The sequence below is a fragment of the Xyrauchen texanus genome, chromosome 14 (assembly GCF_025860055.1).
Source record: "Xyrauchen texanus isolate HMW12.3.18 chromosome 14, RBS_HiC_50CHRs, whole genome shotgun sequence".
In the NCBI taxonomy this organism is placed as follows: Eukaryota; Metazoa; Chordata; class Actinopteri; order Cypriniformes; family Catostomidae; genus Xyrauchen; species Xyrauchen texanus.
Window position 1 is genome coordinate 7,370,914 of NC_068289.1, and position 22,810 is coordinate 7,393,723.

Sequence of the window (22,810 nt, forward strand, 5' to 3'; positions counted from 1 at the left end):
TCTAAAACATTCCTCAGTGCTGGAACATAAAACAAAACTGCAGCAGGTAAAAGTTCATAATAACATAAGTAACAATCAGTGGGTCATTACAAAAGAAAATGCCATGTTAACACATAAACTCAACATAAACAGGATTTTAAAATAGTTATTTTATGAACATTTGCATAAAATACCTGAACAAATGTAAAGAAATAAAAGGTCTAATCCATATTTATTCATAGAGGCACCACAGTGCTGAGCTACCAAGTGTGTGTGTGTGTGTGTGTGAGCGTGTATTTATCACTTTGTGGGGACCAAATGTCCCCATAAGGATATAGTAAAACCCGAAATGTTTGACCTTGTGGGGACATTTTGTCGGTCCCCATGAGGAAAACAGCTTATAAATCATACTAAATTATGTTTTTTGAAAATGTAAAAATGCAGAAAGTTTTCTGTGAGGGTTAGGTTTAGGGGTAGGGTTAGGTTTAGGGGATAGAATATAAAGTTTGTACAGTATAAAAACCATTATGTCTATGGAAAGTCCCCATAAAACATGGAAACACAACAAGTGTGTGTGTGTGTGTGTGTGTGTGTGTGGCTGAGGCACTTTATTCAGGCTTTTATCTTGAGAGTCTGGCCCAAACCTCCTTCAGAACCTCTACATGGCGAGATGTCACATGTTGTGGAGCTGGAATCATCTCAATGACTTCATCAAATTGGTACCAGTGGATGTCATCACGAGAAGGCCAAAAATATCTGTTTGGTCCAACACGATGCATACACTTGACTTGAACACTTGTTTCGTCTGTGTCAAGGACAATGCCTGGGTACAGGTCAGCATCATATTTCAGTATGCACCACTGTCCAACATCTGGATGTACCAATTTCTCCACTTCCATGGGTTGTGGATTTTCCTGATTGTCTGCTGGCTGTGCAGGCATTGGTATGTTCTGACCAAAACTGAAGTGCTGTGTGTTAAAGCATGTACAGTTTAGGTCTTTCTTTGTTGAACAAAAGCAGCTGACATCACGACATATCAGCTCACCTGGAGCAAGGGTGACGACCTGGTGTATTCTCATTGAAGAGGGCACTGCTTTTATAGGACTCTGCATCATTTCTACAGCACGGTCAACCTCAGTGCTTTCCAAAAAACAGTTCCACTGATGTATTCGTTTGTCTGAGGACTTCATACAGTTGCTGTGCATCTTGGATGTCATGGCCCTTAGCCACCAACCTGTCTGCAGCTCTTTTTAATGCTCCTCCTACACCATCGGGGGCCCCTTTCCCATGACTTGATTCAAAATAGTTCCATGTGCCATCTTTAAATCCACGTTTGTGGATTTCTGTTGTAAAAAGCATGAAATTTCCTTTCTGTTTGTACTGTGTACAAGGTCCATCACTAAAAAAATGTAGGACAGAAACTTGTGGATGAGTAGCCTGAAGGTGGTCTAGCACAGGATCAAGATATTTCCAGATAGCGGGAGGACCTTTGTATCTAGAAGGGGAGATTGTGGTGAAGCACATGGGCTCTTGTTGCCCTACATGCATTACCCCAGTGTGTAGAGTGGCTTGCTTATGTGAGGCGCCAAAGTGAACAGCTTGGATCTCTGATGCATATTTACAGACATAGTTCTCTGAAAAATCTATGTGGATCAATGCCTCATCTATTGCCAGGTTTTTTTTGAGCTCACGATTGTAGGCATATTGCTGTTTGATATTGAACAGGTGCTTCTTAAACTTGTGAATGTTGTTGTGAAGCAAATCTGTAAGGGTCTCCTGTGTATCCTCAATAGTTTTCTTGACAGTTATCTTTACTGTTGAACTCTTCTTCATGTGGTCTTTTTTTTCTAAAGCCTTGTCTTCAGTGACCCACTGTAGAAAAGATGCTTTTGCCATCCCATCATATTGCCTCTCTGCTGTTGATGTGGGTGCCATTTCTGACTAGGATGCCTGTTGAAGTTTAAGTGGAAATTTTACATCAAATATTTTATCTATAACAAAAATATGAGTTAAAATATGAGTTGGTAATAATATATTTACTGAAATTAAACTTTTATATTGAAATCATTGATTAAATTAAGTGAATAACTCAACCCTGTCACAAAGTTTACAACCCCGAAACAATGACATATGTGACGGGGTTGAGTGTGATGGGGTTGAGTTTTTTTGCTCAAAATGGCCACTGCTCTTAATGTGGTGTAGAAGAGTGGGCCACATGGCAGCCAATGAAATAAGTATATTTTAGATTTTTATGGATAAAAATAAAATTTTGAAAAGTCATCATTTTCCATCTTAATTGTATGTGATGGGGTTGAGTTGTTAAGCCTGACAGTACCCTCCCTGACTATAATACACCTCAAAAAATGAATAAAAAGTGTGATGTCACTCACCTTCTTCTGCACCATGCTGTTGAAGAGAGCTGAGTGATGCAACTTCCTGTGAATGATGTCACATATGGGTGCAGTCTAAATTAATATGGGCGGAGAATGGTTGGCGTGACGGGGTTGAGTTCAAACTGAGGGACGTAACTTTATAAGTTGTTTTTTATCAAATAGTTTGCATTTTTTTTATTATTTTTCTTTTCAAAAGCAAAGAACACACATAAATACTTGCATTATTGCCAAAAATTATAGACACTGTGCACATTTTATTAATTATTTTCAAAGTACAAATTCAGCGAAGAACCTCAGGGACATGACAAAATGCTTGCTTTAAGACAGAAATAATATTTTTTTTAATGATAAAAATTATTTAAATGCAATAATTATTTGTATTCATTATAAAGGAGATACCAAAGTATTGTGAAAAGCTTTTAACATTTAATTTTGGTGAACCACCACTTTCAAAAATCTAGGGGACTGAAATATTACCGAATCCCAGGAATGACCCACAAACAATAAAGTACTTAATGTAAATTAAGTGTAACGATCAATTTTGAGAAGGAGCAACACAACACGAAGTACATTGGAATAACAGACAGTACTATAGACAACTATATTCGTGATGCATGCAAAGTTGTTCTTCATAACCAACAAGGTATAAGCTCAATCATTCAAATGCTCACAAATATATTTACTCTGAAGAGCTCCCAGTGATGTGCTGGAGGAAGATAAAGATCTGGACAATATCCATGCAGAGTGAAAGAGCTCCAAAGAAATATTCCTCAGGGCTAATGATGTTTGTGTGGTTTCCAATGAGCTGCTGAGTGGTAAGCCAAAAACTGGAGGGAGAAAAAAAAACTGAATAAAACCTGCATTACATTTAATTTAAAACAAATATGGTAAATAAATAACATGAAATTGTGTTTCATAAACTCACCAAGGTAAAGACTATTACACCGCAATACAGCATATGCAAATGAGGCACCTGTTAGAGATGGTCTTTCAGTATTCTGAATCTAGGTATTACTTCTCTTGTTAGAAATTTGACTACTGTTCCTGACCCCTGATCTGCTGATGGCACTGCATCCAGCCATCTGCTAAATCTGCATATTACCGGAAGCATATAATGCTTTCCATGCACTTTCTTTCTCATGTCCACGTAATACGTAACCAAATGCTTGAATGGTCCGTTTGGCACTGGTATATGACCTATGGGTGTTATTATATCTTTTCTGACATTGTTTAAAGCACAGACTTCACATGTGGACAAAAAGTCACCAACCTTCGCAAGAAGCTTAGTTGATGCTACAATCTGTCCTTCATGAGAACACATATACCAAGAACCATCAAATCTAAAACTTTCTTTTTTGACATTCTCTTATCATTCAATTGAACTTACTTTAGCCTTCTGTTCAAGCTGAGCTTTACATTTACAACACCTATCTTGTCATTTTATTACTAATATAATCCCCTCCTTTTTTTAAGTCAATTAACTCTCTAATGATTACTTTGACCATTTTCTTACTCTTTCTCAGGAGAAGGAACTTTCTATCTAATGAAGCAACACAAATCACCTTTTTAAACACATGGAAAAGGAATTAAATATTTTACACAAAATAAAGTAGTAAAGAGGCACAATGGAAATTTAGACAAATCTCTTGTGTTTTTAAATATTTGATCATCAAATGTCATGATACATATCATACACTGTCCTTTTAATGTTTCATGTCTCTTATTTATTTGTATTTTTTTATATTCTACTGTTTCTGCATCATTTAACAATAATATTTTTCAGTTATTATACTTTTATACTTCTCAGCATTTCTTGACAATTGATTCAGTTAAATAGCGAATCCTAAATTCACAGTGCACAAACTGTATGCCTCTAAAGTGAACTCAAAATAGAAATAATTACTAGAAAAAGACACTCAATCAACCCTTTGTAGCACCCACTAAACTTGTTTTTTAAAGTGTGGGTACTTCTCTGGAAAATACGGGAAAATACAAAAAAACAATCCAATAAAGGTAACTTTTACTTTGCCATTAAGTTTTAATATTTAATCTTCAAATCAATGAATCAATGGTTAGATACTGGATTTAAATTTAGACCCTCAGAACAATTTAGATATGGGCATTGAACCCATGGATGGCAGTCTGGAAAATCAAATATCCAATTAGTTGTATAAGACTGAAATCAACTTATCCAGAGAATTTTGAATCCACCTTTGAAATGATCAATCGTTTAAAAGCCCACCTAATTTTCAGTCTTTTTTTTTCTGGACTTCCTCCTGCAATATTAGCTGCTTCAATAAATCATCTGGCTCAGCCATCTGCAATGGTTAGAGACTGGTTCCAGACTGAGTTAATGAAACAACATACACATAATAATGACAAAAGAAAGGGTAAATCATAGTTAGTATAAAAGGCACACAGAATAAATGCATGAATATGAATTTATTTATGTTGTTCAATTAAATCTTATTGTTTCTCCTTGGGTTTCACCTGCTACCAACTATAATTTTTTTCCTTAGCATTAACAATTTTATTTTTACAATCACATACATCACAGATATTTCTTAAATCTTCAAATCAGAACTCCTAGCATGAATAACATTTTCCATTTAAAGATTTTGTTAAATATCTGAGCAAAACTATGTACAATGCCTCCTTATTCAAGGTTGGGACTTTAATTGTATCAGGCATGATTGGTCACAGAACAAACCCAAGAAAAAACATCTCAAAGGGAATTGGAAAAGCAGAGAACATGAAATGATCCTTAAATAATTCTTAAAATATTTTTTTCTTTAATTCTAGTCTCAATGGCAGCTCTCAGTGTACCCATGATCAACCGAAGCTACACTATGTATATAAAACAAGAAAATAAAATAAAAATATCTAATCTTAACTAAAAGAATCTGCTATCTATCTTTTCTCATTTCTGGGCACCCCTGTCTGAGAGAGAGATGACAAGAGCATGGAATTTAACCCCTCCCGTTCACTCTCCTTACAGAGTGCAGGGTGTGTTTTTATTCAGGGCACTAACAGCGTCTCACTCAATCTCTCCATCAGACAGTCCCTAGCAAAAATAAGAAACTCTACCTATCATATTTTTGTTGGTTGATCAAGTTTACTCTGAAAAAAATTTAAACTCACATGTAAATTTGTTCTCTAAACAACACATAGAAAATTAAAAACAAAACATATAATCATAGGTTCTTCCATTTAGATATCAATACTTTATAGTGTTTAATTTAATATTGTTAAAAACTGTATTCTCTCATAAACTGGACCAGAGATAATGTAAAACAGACACATGAATGTAAAGTTTTCACATTTAAGGTTTACTTTTCTTACTTAAGTTACAAAATATAATTTTCTTATAAGTCACCCTTATTTTTAATTTCTCTTTCCCTGTCCCCACCTTCCTCCATCAAATGATGACGACTCTTTACTTTTGTTGTACTGTCTAATAGTCTACTTCTATTTCTTACCAATTTATCTGTCCCTTGAGTATTGGGAACTGACCTTTGGGGTCTAACTATTATTTATATCGTCAAGCCGGTTCTCGCCTCCACCTTTCCATTGAACTGCTTTACACTGGTGCCGAAATCCAGAAAGGAGGAGGCGAGAACCGGCCTGGCGATATAAACAATACTTTAATGATTAACTTAAACAAAGACACACACATGACGTAAATTATCTCTCTCTCCTCGCACCACCTTCCACAATCGGCCTTTATCCCTCTCGGAGGCTTGATTAGCCTGATAAGGGACCGGGTGTGTATGATCACAACCCGGCCCCGCCCTCTGCCCTGCGATAGTTGTAAATTCATGGAAGTGGGTGATGATCATTTTATTGTGGAATTGAATTATTATTTTGTGCATGAAAGAAAAAAGCAATTAAATACAGCACAGCAATTTCTGATAATCATTGTAGGTTGTAGGTGCAAAATGCTGTTAATTACTGTAAAATTACAGTGTTGATTACAGTAAATGAATAAATGACTATGATGACACGAATGCTCATTTAACTTCAGAAGGGACCACAAGTGCATAAAATAAACCATTTAACATTAAACAAGTATGCTCTAAAGTATTTTGTTCAAAATATATTTCCAAATATATTTCCTACATTGTTGTTGGTAGCCTACATTATTAATATAACATCCATCCACCCCATATATTTGGCTTCACTCAGGTGGGGGGAGTGAAGCCAAATATATGGGGTGGATGGATGTTATATTAATAATGTAGGCTACCAACAACAATGTAGGAAATATAGACTCTGTATATTTGAAAAATCTAATTATTCACACACTGCGAGTACAGTAGCCTGTCTTGCATCACTGTGTTCATACATTTGCTTTACTACAATAATGTAGTAAAAATTTTTTTAATGTAGCAGAGGGAGAACTATCCACTTAAACATCTGATGAGCTGCAGGTTTCTCTTGGGTTAAAAAGCACAGCAATATCAGTTTAAATGTTAATTTGATCTAAGTCTAGCCTTATAATCGAGACCAAAAGTATTTGTTTTTAATTAGAAATGCTTTTTTCTATCAGTTTTTTTTACAAACACCTAGTTCAAAACTGTTGTACACCTGCAACAAAAAGTGGAAACAATAAAACCACAAGGGGATACATTAGGAAAAGTTTAAACTATATAATGAAGGTAGATTTTAACCTAAAGGTTAAACTGCGTAGCAGTCATTTTAAAAGTGGGGGGACATTGCTGTCAGTAGGTGGCTCGCACAGACCTAACACTGACAATGCATTTAATGTCTAAGTATGATATAAGTATGATATTAATATATACATATTATTTACTTTTAATATTTGCAGTATTTTAAAGATTCAAGTATTGCATAATTAGCTGCAAAAATAAAGGGCATCTTGCGGAGGCTATAAAAGACTGAGCACAAGCTGGTCCTGAATAAATTATTCAATCAGTTACAATAATGATAATTGTGCATGTGCAAAATATATTTTTTTACACTGTGGTTGTGCATTGTGGGATTTAAATGTATCCAAGTGACTCGAGTGTTTTGACTACGTTCACCAAAATGAGTTCAGATCCATTTAATGATTCAGTGAATATTTCTGGTGATGTCAGATGGTGGTGACAAATGAGTGTTTTGTGTGAAATGAGTTAGTCACTGAATCAAGGATCAAAATAAATTTGAATCCTTTAAAATGTGCTTGTCTACAGACCTACAAAGAGACTTTAGTCGAGGTTTTAAGCATTATAAGAGCAAAGCAAAGTGAGCTGCTGAGCATGACTTTTATCAAAAGACAACAATAACGGTATTATAATAAGAGTTTCAAATAACATCTGTACGTTTTCATGTACTAAAAATGCATGTCTACATATCTTTTCACTTCAGTAAAATGCATACGTTTTCTAAGAACACAGCAGATCTGTTTTTCCTATGGTTTGTCTACTGCATACCAACATAGAGGTAATAAACAGGAGCTGATATTAAAAATAGCTTTACAAATTTAACTCAGATCTAATAATCTGCTTAAATTAGCAAAATCAACCAAACTATTACCTCACAAAGATAATGTAAAAAGCATAACTTAATGAAGACTCATGCGCTGACATAAACTCCACTTACAATGTGTGCTTAAAATAAGGATTGTCCTTTTTTCTGCAGTGCATTTCACTTAATGCTGTCAATTAAGAACGATATGCCTATAAATAACTCTCATTTGTGTGTTCCTCATCTCTAATGATTTATTTAGATCAATATAAATGCCTATAAAAACATGGATAAATGAGCTTTGTTGAAAGCAACTTTATAGAAACGAACAGAGCCACGTTGATTAGATTTTCTGACTGACGGCCTATTATGCCAAATCTGTGCATGATCACAATGACTTTTTCTTACTTAAAACTATACAACCACTGCAAGTGTGATGGTGTGATAATACTCATACCCAATTGCAGAAATGCAAATCAACTATAGTTAGGCTAATTGTGAATAGCAACCAAACAAACTGACATTAATTTAACCTTTGGGCAGGGCTGTAACTAATGGTGAAAGGTGGGAATAATTCTAGGTACCCACTGCCCACAGGCGCAGAGGTGCTCACGGCAATTCTATTAGATTTTACGTTGCGTTCAGTATAATTAATTAAATGTGGTTCATGTCACAATAATAAAAAAAAAGATTAATCCAAATCATTACATAATACTAAACATGCCCAAGTGATGCAACATGTAATGCCTCCATGGAGCTCAACACCTCATGCTTTGGCCACTGGGGGCAGTGTTTCGAATTTCAGTAAGCACAGACCGATTTTAGCTAAACAAAGGTAAACCTTATGTTTCCGATTTCATCGTGAGATCAGTCTGCAGAAGCAGTATTCTTTCTAAGACCAAGTCTGCACTAATACATTTAATAAAGCATCTTTTTCTCTAGGTTTTGCCTTTTCTTCCACACTGAGACACTGTTTAAACAACAAAAACTGAGCTTTTCAGAAAACGCTCTCCCAAGTGGATTCATTTGAAAATACCATCTTCACATTGTAGTGTGGACAGAGAAGACAGATATATTTGAAAACAATGAGGTCGAAATAAACATAATCCTATGCCTATTTGACATTACAAGTGACAGCAAAGCATATGCAAAGCTACAGTGCAACTAGGGCTTTTAATATGATTTTTATTTTCATTGCGATACAGCCACAGCACAATATACAGAAAAAAACTTGAGTTCTAAGTAACTTTGTTGAGAATTTATTTTATGAATTACAATAACTTACAAAATAGTTATCAGAAGTGGGGTTTATAATTGTAAGAAATAAGTTTTCAAATGCAATCATTGGGTAGTGCTCTCTGTTTGTTCAAACATCAGGTACAACTGTGTTAATTACTGTTGAATACAGAATTAGGACATACTTCCAAAAAAATGGTAACTTGCCATCTACACCAACAGCCGAAGCAATTGCATCCCATGCTTTTGTTAATTCCTCCTTTTAAAAAGTATGTTGAGGCTCATATAGATCTGTTTTTCTCCACAATAAGTCTTGGGTCATGCATCATCAATACTGTACATTCTTGATGTGGTGGGGAAAACACCCAATCAAGGGAATTACTAGGGTGTTGCAGCTATGATGTCTATTGTGATGAATGTTTATTATTTTAAATAAGTCAAATTCGTAATAGTAGATTGTAGTTGTATTTGTAGTAGAAGTAGAAATTGTTGTATTTAACAGGCCCAATAATTAAAAATATAACAATTTAAATCAAACTCTTCGGTGTGCTTATATATTTTAATATGTGATAATGAATGTTTTTCTTTACAACACCAGTGGTAACACCTAAAATTTAAGGGTACAGCCCTGAACTAACACCACCACAGCTATCTACAACTACCCTATCCCCAATTGCTATCATATAATTCCATATCATATTAAATGTAGGCTTCCAGAAAGCTGTACAAGTGAGATACTATTTACTGACTGCTAAAAACATAAGAAGTTGAGCTTCTCTTCACAGTCTCTGTTCCTCCATTCCATCGTATTACTGTCCAGGGCTCCACAAAGAAGGTTTCTGGCAGGACACTGGGGCAGTCCCATCTGAGACCAGACGTTGGAGTCAAGATTTTCTCCGCTGAGCCAGAACCACTTTCCTGCTAGAAAGTGCAGACCAGTCCACACGTATTCTGTTTGAGCATCTACGATTTCACTAAGAGCAGAATCGTTCTTATTCTTTGAGCTCAGACTTGCCAGATCAGTATAATAATATCTGCAGTATTCCAGAGCGTCCTCCCAGCCCTGATTTTGGGGAACCAGAACCAATTTTATTGTCATACAGAAGAAGGTGTATCGATCAGTGCATTGTCTATCATGCAGTTTCTTTTCGCTTTTAAATAGAAAGGCACAGTTATCGTTATCCGGTTGTTGAGTAGCCCAGCTAATTCGTGTTGCAGTTTCACCTCCTACCCACTTCCAGATTCCTGATTCTTTGTAGAGTCCAACCCAGCTGCGATCAGTTTGAACAACTGCAACATTTAAAAATAGCTGTTCCTCTCTGTCATTGGTGAATGTAGACAGGTCATGAAAGTGAGTTTTGCAGTATTCTTGTGCATCGTTCCATGACATATAGTAATCCACAAAGAAATGTTGTTTGAAGAGACTGGAGGTGAGTCCAGAGAGCTCCATTATGAGGAGAATGGTGAGTGTACACTTCATCTTTAACCAGTGAAGAGGTTTTGTGAGTTTACAATGATCATTTGAAGATGAGGATAGAACTGTGCATAATGACAATGACTCTTTCTTGCTTAAACTGACAAACAACCAATGACAAAAGAGTGTGATGTTGTGACAGCGACAGTCCAATCACAATATAGCTTTTCAAAGAGAACAAAAATTTACTAGTTAAATAAATGTGATAATGTTGTTAAGGAAGACAGGAAGAAGTGGACAGGTAAATCTGAAATGAAAACATGTTCAAGAAAACATGCTGTTTGTTTAGAGCCGTGGAGCCAGATTTGGCTCTTATCTGAGCTCTTCAACAAACACAAAAAAAAACTTTCTACTCACCAATTAATCAATACATATAACATAAAAAAAACTTTGTTTCAGAGAAATATCAAACACAGCAGGATTAGGCCAAGCTGGTGTTTTTTAGAGGATTTTGTTGAAGTTAGTGGAAGTGTCTTATTCAAACAGTCATCCCACTTTGAAACCTGCTGTATTTGGTGCATTATACAATGTTTCTCTCACTCACTGTATAAAACTCTACAATGTTTCTCTCATTGCATGCTTGGAGTGTGAGGTATATGTTATAGCTGTGTGAGGGAGAGCTGGATGTTTCCCCCTACAAGTTTTTCTTTCTTTTCTTAACTTTTTCAAGGCCCTATAGTTGTGAAATGTAATTATACTGTTTGGTGTCCTGAAGTTGCTCGGAGTGTGAGGTGGGATGGCGCCTGCCACTGCAGGGGAAGCGTCGTCTCTTTAGCTTCAGAATGGATTCAGGTGCATTCCGGAAGTGGGTGCACCTACTGAAGATGTTCTGTTGACAGCAGGACTACAGGTACATTAGGCCATGAAAATATATAGTCTGCATCTCATACGAATGAAGCAGTTGTAGTTTTTCATAAAAACAAACAACTCATTAACATTTTAATTTAAAGCGGCATCTGAGTTAAAGGAGCTTTTGTGCTGATCGCACTACTGTCTATTCTGGCCACAAAAGTGATCATTTCTAACATGTCTCGATTTGTGAAAATGGCAAGTGCTGTTAAGGTGATTCCTTTGTGATGTGCATCTGCAGTACTTTAACATGTTTTGTCTTTCAGATAACAAGTGTTCATGTTTTTAACCTCTCCCACCAAAACACTGGATGTATCTTTCCGTGTAACTAATTTGCGTTGTTTTGAGTGTGGAGATATTGGCCATAAAAGATAACCAACAAGCTGATAAGGAAGCAGCAGTTAGTGAAACGAGTGCAGTGGAGAAGCTGCCGAATAATGTGAGAGCTCTTGAGACAAAAATAGGAACAGAGGTGGAAATTGAAGTGAATGACAGTGAAGAGGTAGGTGTAAGTTGTTCTGAAAAATCTGAAGGTAAAAATATGCTTTATCTAGTGGTTGTGGTGCTACTGGTGTTTTGGATCATAAGGAAGTAGTGGAGCAAAATAATGCTAAGGGATTGTCTGATGAAATGGAAAAAGTGTCGGATGATGAGAGTGTAAGATATATAAGAAATCTGGTGATATCTACTCGGTTGCGCAAATAAATACTTTTTTAGATAGTACTAAGTGCTGCATATTTGGATAGATTTTATGAAAAGAATATAGCAGGATAGAAAGGATCCATATAACCCCAAGTATTATTTCTGATCATCACCTCAATTCTTTACAAATAATCTTTATACAAACAACTCCTCAGCCATATTATTGGCATTTCAATGTGGGGGGTGGGAAAATTTTAAATTCAACTTTTCTGTCAACAGTTTTCATCACAATCTATGAATAGAGTTAAGAAAGCTATGTCTATTAGATTACATTTCTAAGTTACAAGGGTATTTGGTAAATGATATAGGAAATGTACTGTCTAAGAAACATGAACAATTTTACATGAAAAGGTGAAATCAGCGATAGTTAGAACACATTTCATTTCTGTAAATGATATCTAATGCACCTACACAATACTTTTTTAATGTAGAAAAGAAAAGAAAGTTGTTCATACTAATGTAATGCATTTTCTACACAGACCTAATGGAAGTACTTCAAACCCTTTCGAGATGAGAAGAATTGATATGGACTTTTATTCTAATTTATATGCAAAAGACTCTGATCTGTACAATCCGTGTGAACGTTTTAATGATTTACTGTGTCTTAATGAAAAAGAAAGACAGTTCTTTGAATCTTACGTTTGGGGAAATAACGGATGCAGTTAAACAACTCTTATCTAGATGAGGTCAGTGTTTGATGGATTACCTACCAGGAGAATTCTATAAAACCTTTTGGAATGTTATTGGAAAATACTTTTTTAATGGTTTAAAAGAAAGCTACATCATGAAGGTACGTCCTAACAGTTGCCAAAGGACTGTTCTTACTCTTAATCCAAAGAAAGGAGACTTGTGTTTGCTAAAATACTGGAGGCCTATCTCTGTTCTCAACTCTGACTACAAGATATTGTCTAAATGTATTGCAAATCAGCCTAAAAATGTTATAGGTATCTTGTTTCATGAAGACCAGCCCTGTTGTATACCCAGGGTTGGGGAGTAACGAAATAGAATGTTACACAATGTTAGAAATAAGCATTGTGTAAATTGTCAGCTTTATGCTAAGCTAAAGTGCTATTTCTAGCCATTTTAAATGCACGTTACCAGGGACTATCTAATTTTTTTTATCAAGAAAATTCATGTTGGATCATAATTTCTAGTAAGACCTTTGATATTAGGGCAAAAATCATATTCTTGATAATAATTTTTGTATTGTTTTCCTGTAAAAATATCAAAAAATCCATAAACTAGACAAATGAGATTTATCTTGTTTTTTTTTTTATATAATTGATTATAAAGCTCTATTTAAAGCAGGGGTACTCAACTTTATAAAGCTGGGGTGCCGAAAAGCAGGATCCCTTTATCCTTGAGAGCCACACTTTTCTTATTTTTTGTATTTATTAAAGCAAACTATATTTTAATATTATTTTTATATTAATGAGGTGAGCAGACTATGCTATATGCTATTTAATACACATGTTATAACAGTAAAACATCTTGCTGAACTGGTGGAGGCAACAATGATTAATGTGGTTGCTGTTGCATAAAGACTAAGTATACATTCTACATGGATAGCTAGCCAAGTTTTGGAATGATATGTCTAAAGATGTAAAAAGACTACTGAAAAACTGGTCTAATGGCAACAAAATTCCTGATCATAAAGACTGTTTTCTAAACATGAATATTAAACCAAAACTGGATGGGACCTTCTTAATTGTTCAAAGATGGCTTTCATTATACAGTGTTTAGTTCCCTCTTTCCAAAACCCTTCACTCCAAAGATAACAAATGAGCTTTATTGAGACCAACATCATGCAGAATCTGTTGCATAAAACAACAGCAGTAAACCTCTATTCTGTGCCTAATTTCATTGCAAATAAGGTAAGGGTTAGGGTAAACTTTATTGTCCCATATAGGAAATTTGTCTTGGGCTCAGAGCCGCTGCTTACATAAAACAAATACAAAAGAAATAAAAAAAAATATATGCAAACAGCCACATGCAAAGAGGACTAATAGAATCCTTTACCGTTTACTATTCAATAATCTCACCGCCGATGGAACAAATGAATCCTGTAGTGGTTCAACCTGTACTTTGGCAATCTAAACCGCCTGCCTAACGGTAGCATCTCAAATTCCGAATGTAAGATATTTGTTGGATCATTTAAAATCTTCTGTGCCTTCCTTAGCACAGAATTTTCATACAGAGCCTGAAGGTAATATTGGTCTTTTTTCCCCATAATCTTCATTGCCATCTCACTGAGATGTGCAAGCTTCGACTTGACTTGTACTGGCAAATTGCCATACCACACCTGTATGCCATACTTAATCACACTCTTTAAAATCATGTGATAAAAGAAATACATAATCTTACCATTGACACTGTAAAGTCTAAGCCTTCACAAAAAGTACATTCTCTGTTGCAACTTAGAGCAAATGTTATCAATATGAACTTGCCATGTAAACATATTATCAATATAGACACCAAGATATCTAGGTAACCTGTTTAATGGATTCCTTGTCAAACAATACTGGGCTGTGATCCCTAAAGGTCTTCGGATCAAATATGATCTCTGCCATTTTCTTCACATTTACAATAAGCTGGTGAGCATCACACCAATCCACAAGCTGTTTAATTTCAGATTGGTAAAATTATATTCCGTGATCACTGTGTAGTAGACTAAGAATGGCAGTATCATCAGAGCATTTCATTATATAATTCTGTGGAGTTTTGCTCACACATCCATTTGTATACGTATAGTGTGAAAAGAACTACCCCTTTCCTCATCCGTTATGAATCAATGTTTGCTCATTTACACACAGCTTGATGCTTATATTTGCATACTGGTACAATAATAATAATTATTTGTTTTTGAACAATTATTAAGTTTGTCATTAGTCATTTGCCTTAATAGGTCACATAGATGCAATGAAAAATGAAATGGCAATATTACAAAATACAATAAACTAATATAAGTAACACAGTGCAATAAACATTATTATTAGACACTTTCATTCCTCCTGCTTGGCACAGGTGTTGGCTAGTTCACAGAAGAACAAATCTGAAAAACCCTCTGCTTTGTGGAGTTGCTGTAATTGCAAAATATTTATTTTGAATAGTAACCTATGTAAAATAATAATATATAATAGCATATGTGAAATAATTGTTATATCATTACTTTGTATGGAAAGAAGCACATTTTGCATATTTTTTTGTTTTATTCTTTTTAGGCGAGCAGGGAGAAGTGAATTTGGCTGGTACAACATCAAGCTTGTTTCTATCTTCGTTCTCATCGAAGACGAAGGTATAATACACTTCAATAGCCTGTGGACCAGCAATCGTCAGAAATAAAGCAACCTTACGTGCTTCTGGCTTTGTGGCCATCCCGATGGCTGCCATGTATAGCTCAAATTGCTGCCTGAAACTGCGTCAGAAATTGCATACATCACCTTTAAATAAAGCAAAACTCAAACACAGATTAGACACACCTTGGAGAATCTTTTTAGGTATTAAGGGGAAAGCAAATCCTTGTTGGGGATCATTGCACAAGCCACCATTGACAAAAAGAATGGGAATAAACATGCTTTTTTCACAATCGCTGTACTTGGCTGGAAGCACTCTCCATTTCAGATTTAGTTGGTCATCAAAGCAATGGCTTATGGCTGTTTAGAAAGAAATTGCAGGCAAAGAAATAAAACAAACACAGTGCAAAACAATGTACATAAATTAAGAGTAATGCTTAGAGATAGATAGCTCTCTCACTTCCTCACACACAGTGCATACACAAAGAGAGTGAGGCAACATAAAGATGTTTATGGGAGCGGGTGCGTGATCGAGCGTCTGTCTGAAAGGGAAAGCAGTAAGGGCTTACTAATACACTATTAGTATATTTCTGCCTTTTTGATTTGGTGGACCAGCCATCAATCTGCATGGAACAGTGTCACTCTGGCACTCGAAAATAAGCTAAAAGAAGCTATTCTGAAAAGCTGGAAAAACTGTTTTCAGCTAACGACGCTGCATCAGTGTGGAGAGGCCTGAAAGACTTCACCAACTACAATACACTATCCCCTAACACTGTAGGGAATCAACAACTGGCTGATGACATGAATGTGTTTTACTGTAGATTTGAAAAGCCCAGTTACACAACCCACACCCGCTCAGACCTTCACAGCACACAAACATTTACATCTCCTACCACCACCCTCCTTCCCTCTCCTGCTACTCAACATGCACTTCAGATATGTGAAGAGGATGTGTGCCAGATCTTCTGAAAACAGAAGACAAGATAAGAACAGGGCCCAGATAGTGTTCCACTCACTTGTATAAAATCCTAAGCTGACCAGCTGGCCCCCTTTTTCAAACAGATTTTCAACAGATCACTGGAGCAGTGTGAAGTTCCCTGCTGCTTCAAATGCTTCACAATCATCCCCATCCCAAAGAAACCCAAGATCAAAGGACTTAATGACTACTCACCCATTGCTCTGACATCTGTGGTCATTAAGTCATTTGAGATACTGGTGTTAGTCCCCTAGAAGGACATCACTGAACCTTTTCTGGATCCCATTCAATTTGCTTACAGAGAAAACAGGTCTGTGGATGATGCAGCCAATATTGGACTGTACTACATACTTAAACATCTAGACAAACAAGGGACCTATGCAAGGATACTATTTGTTGACTTCAGTTTGGCTTTTAACACCATCAACCACCATCGCTCTCCTATGGACTAATTTAACCCAGCTTTCTGTTCTGGGCTCTATCTGTCAGTGGATCACCAGCTTTCTGACAGACAGCAGCTAGTGAGAATGGGGAAATTCACCTCAAGCACAACTCGTGTAAAATCCGCACTAGTGCCCCCCAGGGATGTGTGCTCTCCCTACTACTCTTCTCCATCTACACAAATTATTGCACCACCAAGGGTCCCTCTGTCAAGCTCCTGAAGTTCGCAGATGACACTACAGTCATCAGCCTCATCCAAGATACAGAAGGGAGGTTGAACAGCTGGCTGTCTGGTCCAGTCAAAACAACCTGGAGCTGAACATGCTTAAAATAGTGGAGTTGATAGTGGACTTTAGGAGGAACACACCAAAATTACCCCCGTTCACCATTCTGAACAGCACTGAGTCATTCAGGGCACTACCATCTCACTGGACCTGAAGTTGGAGACTTACACATACTACATTTTGAAAAAGGCCCAGCAGAGGTTGTACTTCCTTCTCCAGCTGAGGAAGTTCAACCTGCCACAGGAACTGATGATGCGTTTCAACTCAACAGTCATTGAGTCTGTCCTCTGCACTTCTATAACTGTCTGGTTTGGTTCAGCTACCAAATCGACATTTGCACAACAAATGTCGATTTGTTGTGCAAGAATTGTATTTCTTGGGGATAAACTGTCAGATCAAAGGATACAGCCTGACAGTGAGAAGATCAATCCCATTCTAGAAATGAAAAGTCCCACATACAGAAAAGGAGTACAACGTTTAATGGGTATGGTCAGCTGTATAGGAAAGTTCATTCCGTGTCTTTCTGCAAAAACGTCATCCCAACGAAAACTCCTACAAAAGACAACAGACGAACTTGAGAGTGAATGGCAACAGCTGAAATTAGCATTGACCTCTGCACCTGTATTGAAATTCTTTGATCCAACTAAGAAATCCAAAGTGTCCACAGATGCCTCGATGAATGGTCTTGGTGCAGTTTTATTGCAGGCTGATGATTAAATCTGGAAACCAGTAGCATATGCAAGCAGATCCATGACTGATTCTGAGTGTTGATATGCACAAATCGAGAAAGAGTGTTTAGGATTAGTTTTTGTGCAGGAGAAATTTCATAGCTACGTATATCCCGTAGACGTGCGTAGATACGTCTTCCCACCTTTACTGCAGAAACAGATCATCATCTATTAGATTGATGATGAAATTACAGAGGTACAATCTCAATCTGGTGTGTACACCTGGCAAATACTTAGTACAATGAATAGTATAAGTATAACTGAAGGAGATGTTGAGATTCATGTGAAAATGGTGCAAAGTCAAAGCAAATAGCAGATGAAACTAACAAAGACACTGAGTTGCAAGCTGTCATTGACAACATGCATAATGGATAGCCGACGAGTTCTTCAACAAAGAGCTATGACATCAGAGGTGATCTTAGTGTTGTGGATGTAATACTTCTGAAACGAAATAGAATCATCACTCCGCAAAACTTGAGACAAGACAAACTACACAGAATTCATGAAGGTCGCCTCGGCATAGACAAATGCAAGAGGAGAGCGAGAGACAGTCTTTTGGCCTGGAATCAACAAAGACATTGAAAATCTGGCAAGACAGTGAGTCATATGTAAAACATTCAGAATTAAGCAAACCAAAGAGCCGATGATAATTCCAGACTTACCAACATCACCCTGGTAGAAAGTTGGAATGGATCTCTTAAATCTCAAAGGCAATAATTATCTAGTGGTGACTGACTATTTGTTACGAATTGCAGACAACGAAGGCAGACGAAGGTTGAGGATCCAAATGCAGCAACTTTATTAACATAAACGAACACAAAGGAAAACCCACAATGGGGAAATAAACATGAACAGAGAACTCGGAAAGGGAACACAGAGCAGGCTTAACAACTTTCATAAACATTCACTAACATTCAATGATCAACAGTGACTGAACAAACAGACAGGGTATAAATACATGAACATGAGACAAAAGGGCCAATGAACAAACAGAACTCAAAATAACATGACAATGTGATAAACAGAAACCAATGGGAAACTAACGAGGGCAGGTGAAAACAATGAACAGTGAACACGAGGGCTAACAAGACTGTGGAGCTACAGAAGGGACAAAAGTGAAAACTATGGAATAACAAAAGTGACAAAAATGGAAAACAAAGGGGCAACGGAAAAACAAGACAAGGTCATACATAACGTAGCCCCCCCTCAAAGGATCGGATCCCAGTTGATCCGAAATAAAAGAAACACAAAGAAAAAAAGAAAACACCAGGAGCAGACGGGCAGACCAGGGGGGGCACGAGAGCAGGCAGGAAGTTCAGGGGGCACAAAGGGCAGGCAGGAAGTCCAAGGGGGCACAGAGGGCAGGCAGGAAGTCCAAGGGGGCACAGAGGGCAGGCAGGAAGTCCTGGGGGGAGGCCACAGGACAGGGGCCGGGTCAGGAGGCCTGGGAGGAGGCCACAGGTCAGGAACAGGGTCAAGGGCCCTGGGAGGAGGCCACAGGACAGGGACTGGGTCAGGGAGCCCGGGAGGAGGCCACAGGTCAGGGGCCGGGTCAGGAGGCCTGGGACGTGGCCACAGGACAGAGGCCGGTTTTGGTGGCCTAGGAGATGGCCATGGGGCAAGACTGGTTCAGGAGGTCTGGGAGCTGACCTCAGGGCAAGGACAGGCTCAGGTGGCCTGGGAGTTGACCACGTAATGTGGGTAGGCTTGGAGGACCTGGGTGGTGGCCGCAGGATAGGGGCCGGCGGAGCCGCGTGGGGCGGAGCCAAGGAGGACTTCGGAGGCGGAGCCGTAGAAGACTTGGGAGGCCCAGGAGGCAGGGCCGAGGGAGGCCCAGGAGGCGTTGGAAGCAGAGCCATTGGATGCTCTAGAGGCGGAGCCCTAGAAGGCTCTGGAGTCTCTGGGAGCAGAGCCGTAGGAGGCTCTGAAGGCGGAGCCGAAGGAGGCTCGGGAGGCGCAGCCGTAGGAGGCTCGAGAGACTTGAGGGGTGGAGCCCTGGGAGGCTCGAGAGGCTCGGGAGGCAGAGCTCTGGGAAGCTCGAGAGGCGGAGCTCTGGGAAGCTCGAGAGGCGGAGCTCTGGGAAGCTCGGGAGGCTCAGAAGGCGGAGCTCTGGAAAGCTAAGGAGGCGTTGGCACTTGGACAGTCATGGCTACAGACGCTGGCTCAGGGACGGTCGAGGCTACAGGCGCTGGCTCAGGGACGGTCGAGGCTACAGGCGCTGGCACACGGATATCTGAGGCTACAGGCACTGGTTCATTGACGTTTGAGGCTATCGGCACTGGCTCATTGACATTTGAGGCTACAGGCGCTGGCTCGGGGACGGTCGAGGGCTCAGGCTCGCTCACCGTGGCTGACGAGGACTCAGGCTCGCTCACAGTGACATGCGTTGGCGCAGGCTCGCTCACAGTGACATGCGTAGGTGCAGGCTCGCTCACCGTGACAGGCGTGGGCGCTGGCTCGCTCACCGTGACAGGCGTGGGCGCTGGCTCGCTCACCGGCGCAGGCGTGGGCACAGGCTCGAAGACCGGGGCAGGCGTGGGCACAGGCTCGAAGACCGGGGCAGGTGTGGGCACAGGCTCGAAGACCGGGGCAGGCGTGGGCCGGAAGGCGGAAGCCCGTCTTCTCTCCCTCCTCCGGGCAGATGAAGAGGGCCGCGCTGGCTCGCTGACCAAGGCAGGCGTGAAGGGACGAACCACGGGCGAATGGAGGGTTACCACTGTGGGAGGAGTGGCAGGGTTCTCCTCGATGACGCCCACAGTGAACGGTGAAGTGCAGACCAGCAGAGTCTCTTCAATGAACTCGAGGAGCGTCCAGCCACGCGTTGACGGTGGTAACCGCTCCTGGAGCGCACAATCCAGGTTGGCCTGAAAAAACACCACCAGGTCGGAGTCAGGGAATTCGGTGGCACTCGCAATCGCGAGGAAATCGCGGATGTGGTCCTCCACCGGACGGTTTCCCTGCCTAAGGCTGAGCAGACGGCAGCTTGCTCGCAGAACCGCTGGATCCATTGTTTTGGTCTATCGTTCTGTCAAGAATTGCAGACAACGAAGGCAGACGAAGGTTGAGGATCCAAATGCAGCAACTTTATTAACATAAACGAACACAAAGGAAAACCCACAATGGGGAAATAAACATGAACAGAGAACTCGGGAAGGGAACACAGAGCAGGCTTAACAACTTTCATAAACATTCACTAACATTCAACGATCGACAGTGACTGAACAAACAGACAGGGTATAAATACATGAACATGAGACAAAAGGGCCAATGAACAAACAGAACTCAAAATAACATGACAAGATGATAAACAGAAACCAATGGGAAACTAACGAGGGCAGGTGAAAACAATGAACAGTGAACACGAGGGCTAACAAGACTGTGGAGCTACAGAAGGGACAAAAGTGAAAACTATGGAATAACAAAAGTGACAAAAATGGAAAACAAAGGGGCAACGGAAAAACAAGACAAGGTCATACATAACATAGCCCCCCCTCAAAGGATCGGATCCCAGACGATCCGAAATAAAAGAAACACAAAGAAAAAAAGAAAACACCAGGAGCAGACGGGCAGACCAGGGGGGGCACGAGAGCAGGCAGGAAGTTCAGGGGGCACAAAGGGCAGGCAGGAAGTCCAAGGGGGCACAGAGGGCAGGCAGGAAGTCCAAGGGGGCACAGAGGGCAGGCAGGAAGTCCAAGGGGGCACAGAGGGCAGGCAGGAAGTCCTGGGGGGAGGCCACAGGACAGGGGCTGGGTCAGGAGGCCTGGGAGGAGGCCACAGGTCAGGAACAGGGTCAAGGGCCCTGGGAGGAGGCCACAGGACAGGGACTGGGTCAGGGAGCCCGGGAGGAGGCCACAGGTCAGGGGCCGGGTCAGGAGGCCTGGGACGTGGCCACAGGACAGAGGCCGGTTTTGGTGGCCTAGGAGATGGCCATGGGGCAAGACCGGTTCAGGAGGTCTGGGAGCTGACCTCAGGGCAAGGACAGGCTCAGGTGGCCTGGGAGTTGACCACGTAATGTGGGTAGGCTTGGAGGACCTGGGTGGTGGCCGCAGGATAGGGGCCGGCGGAGCCGCGTGGGGCGGAGCCAAGGAGGACTTCGGAGGCGGAGCCGTAGAAGACTTGGGAGGCCCAGGAGGCAGGGCCGAGGGAGGCCCAGGAGGCGTTGGAAGCGGAGCCATTGGATGCTCTAGAGGCGGAGCCCTAGAAGGCTCTGGAGTCTCTGGGAGCAGAGCCGTAGGAGGCTCTGAAGGCGGAGCCGAAGGAGGCTCGGGAGGCGCAGCCGTAGGAGGCTCGAGAGACTTGAGGGGTGGAGCCCTGGGAGGCTCGAGAGGCTCGGGAGGCAGAGCTCTGGGAAGCTCGAGAGGCGGAGCTCTGGGAAGCTCGAGAGGCGGAGCTCTGGGAAGCTCGGGAGGCTCAGAAGGTGGAGCTCTGGAAAGCTAAGGAGGCGTTGGCGCTTGGACAGTCATGGCTACAGACGCTGGCTCAGGGACGGTCGAGGCTACAGGCGCTGGCTCAGGGACGGTCGAGGCTACAGGCGCTGGCACACGGATATCTGAGGCTACAGGCACTGGTTCATTGACGTTTGAGGCTATCGGCACTGGCTCATTGACATTTGAGGCTACAGGCGCTGGCTCGGGGACGGTCGAGGGCTCAGGCTCGCTCACCGTGGCTGACGAGGACTCAGGCTCGCTCACAGTGACATGCGTTGGCGCAGGCTCGCTCACAGTGACATGCGTAGGCGCAGGCTCGCTCACCGTGACAGTTGTGGGCGCTGGCTCGCTCACCGTGACAGGCGTGGGCGCTGGCTCGCTCACCGGCGCAGGCGTGGGCACAGGCTCGAAGACCGGGGCAGGCGTGGGCACAGGCTCGAAGACCGGGGCAGGTGTGGGCACAGGCTCGAAGACCGGGGCAGGCGTGGGCCGGAAGGCGGAAGCCCGTCTTCTCTCCCTCCTCCGGGCAGATGAAGAGGGCCGCGCTGGCTCGCTGACC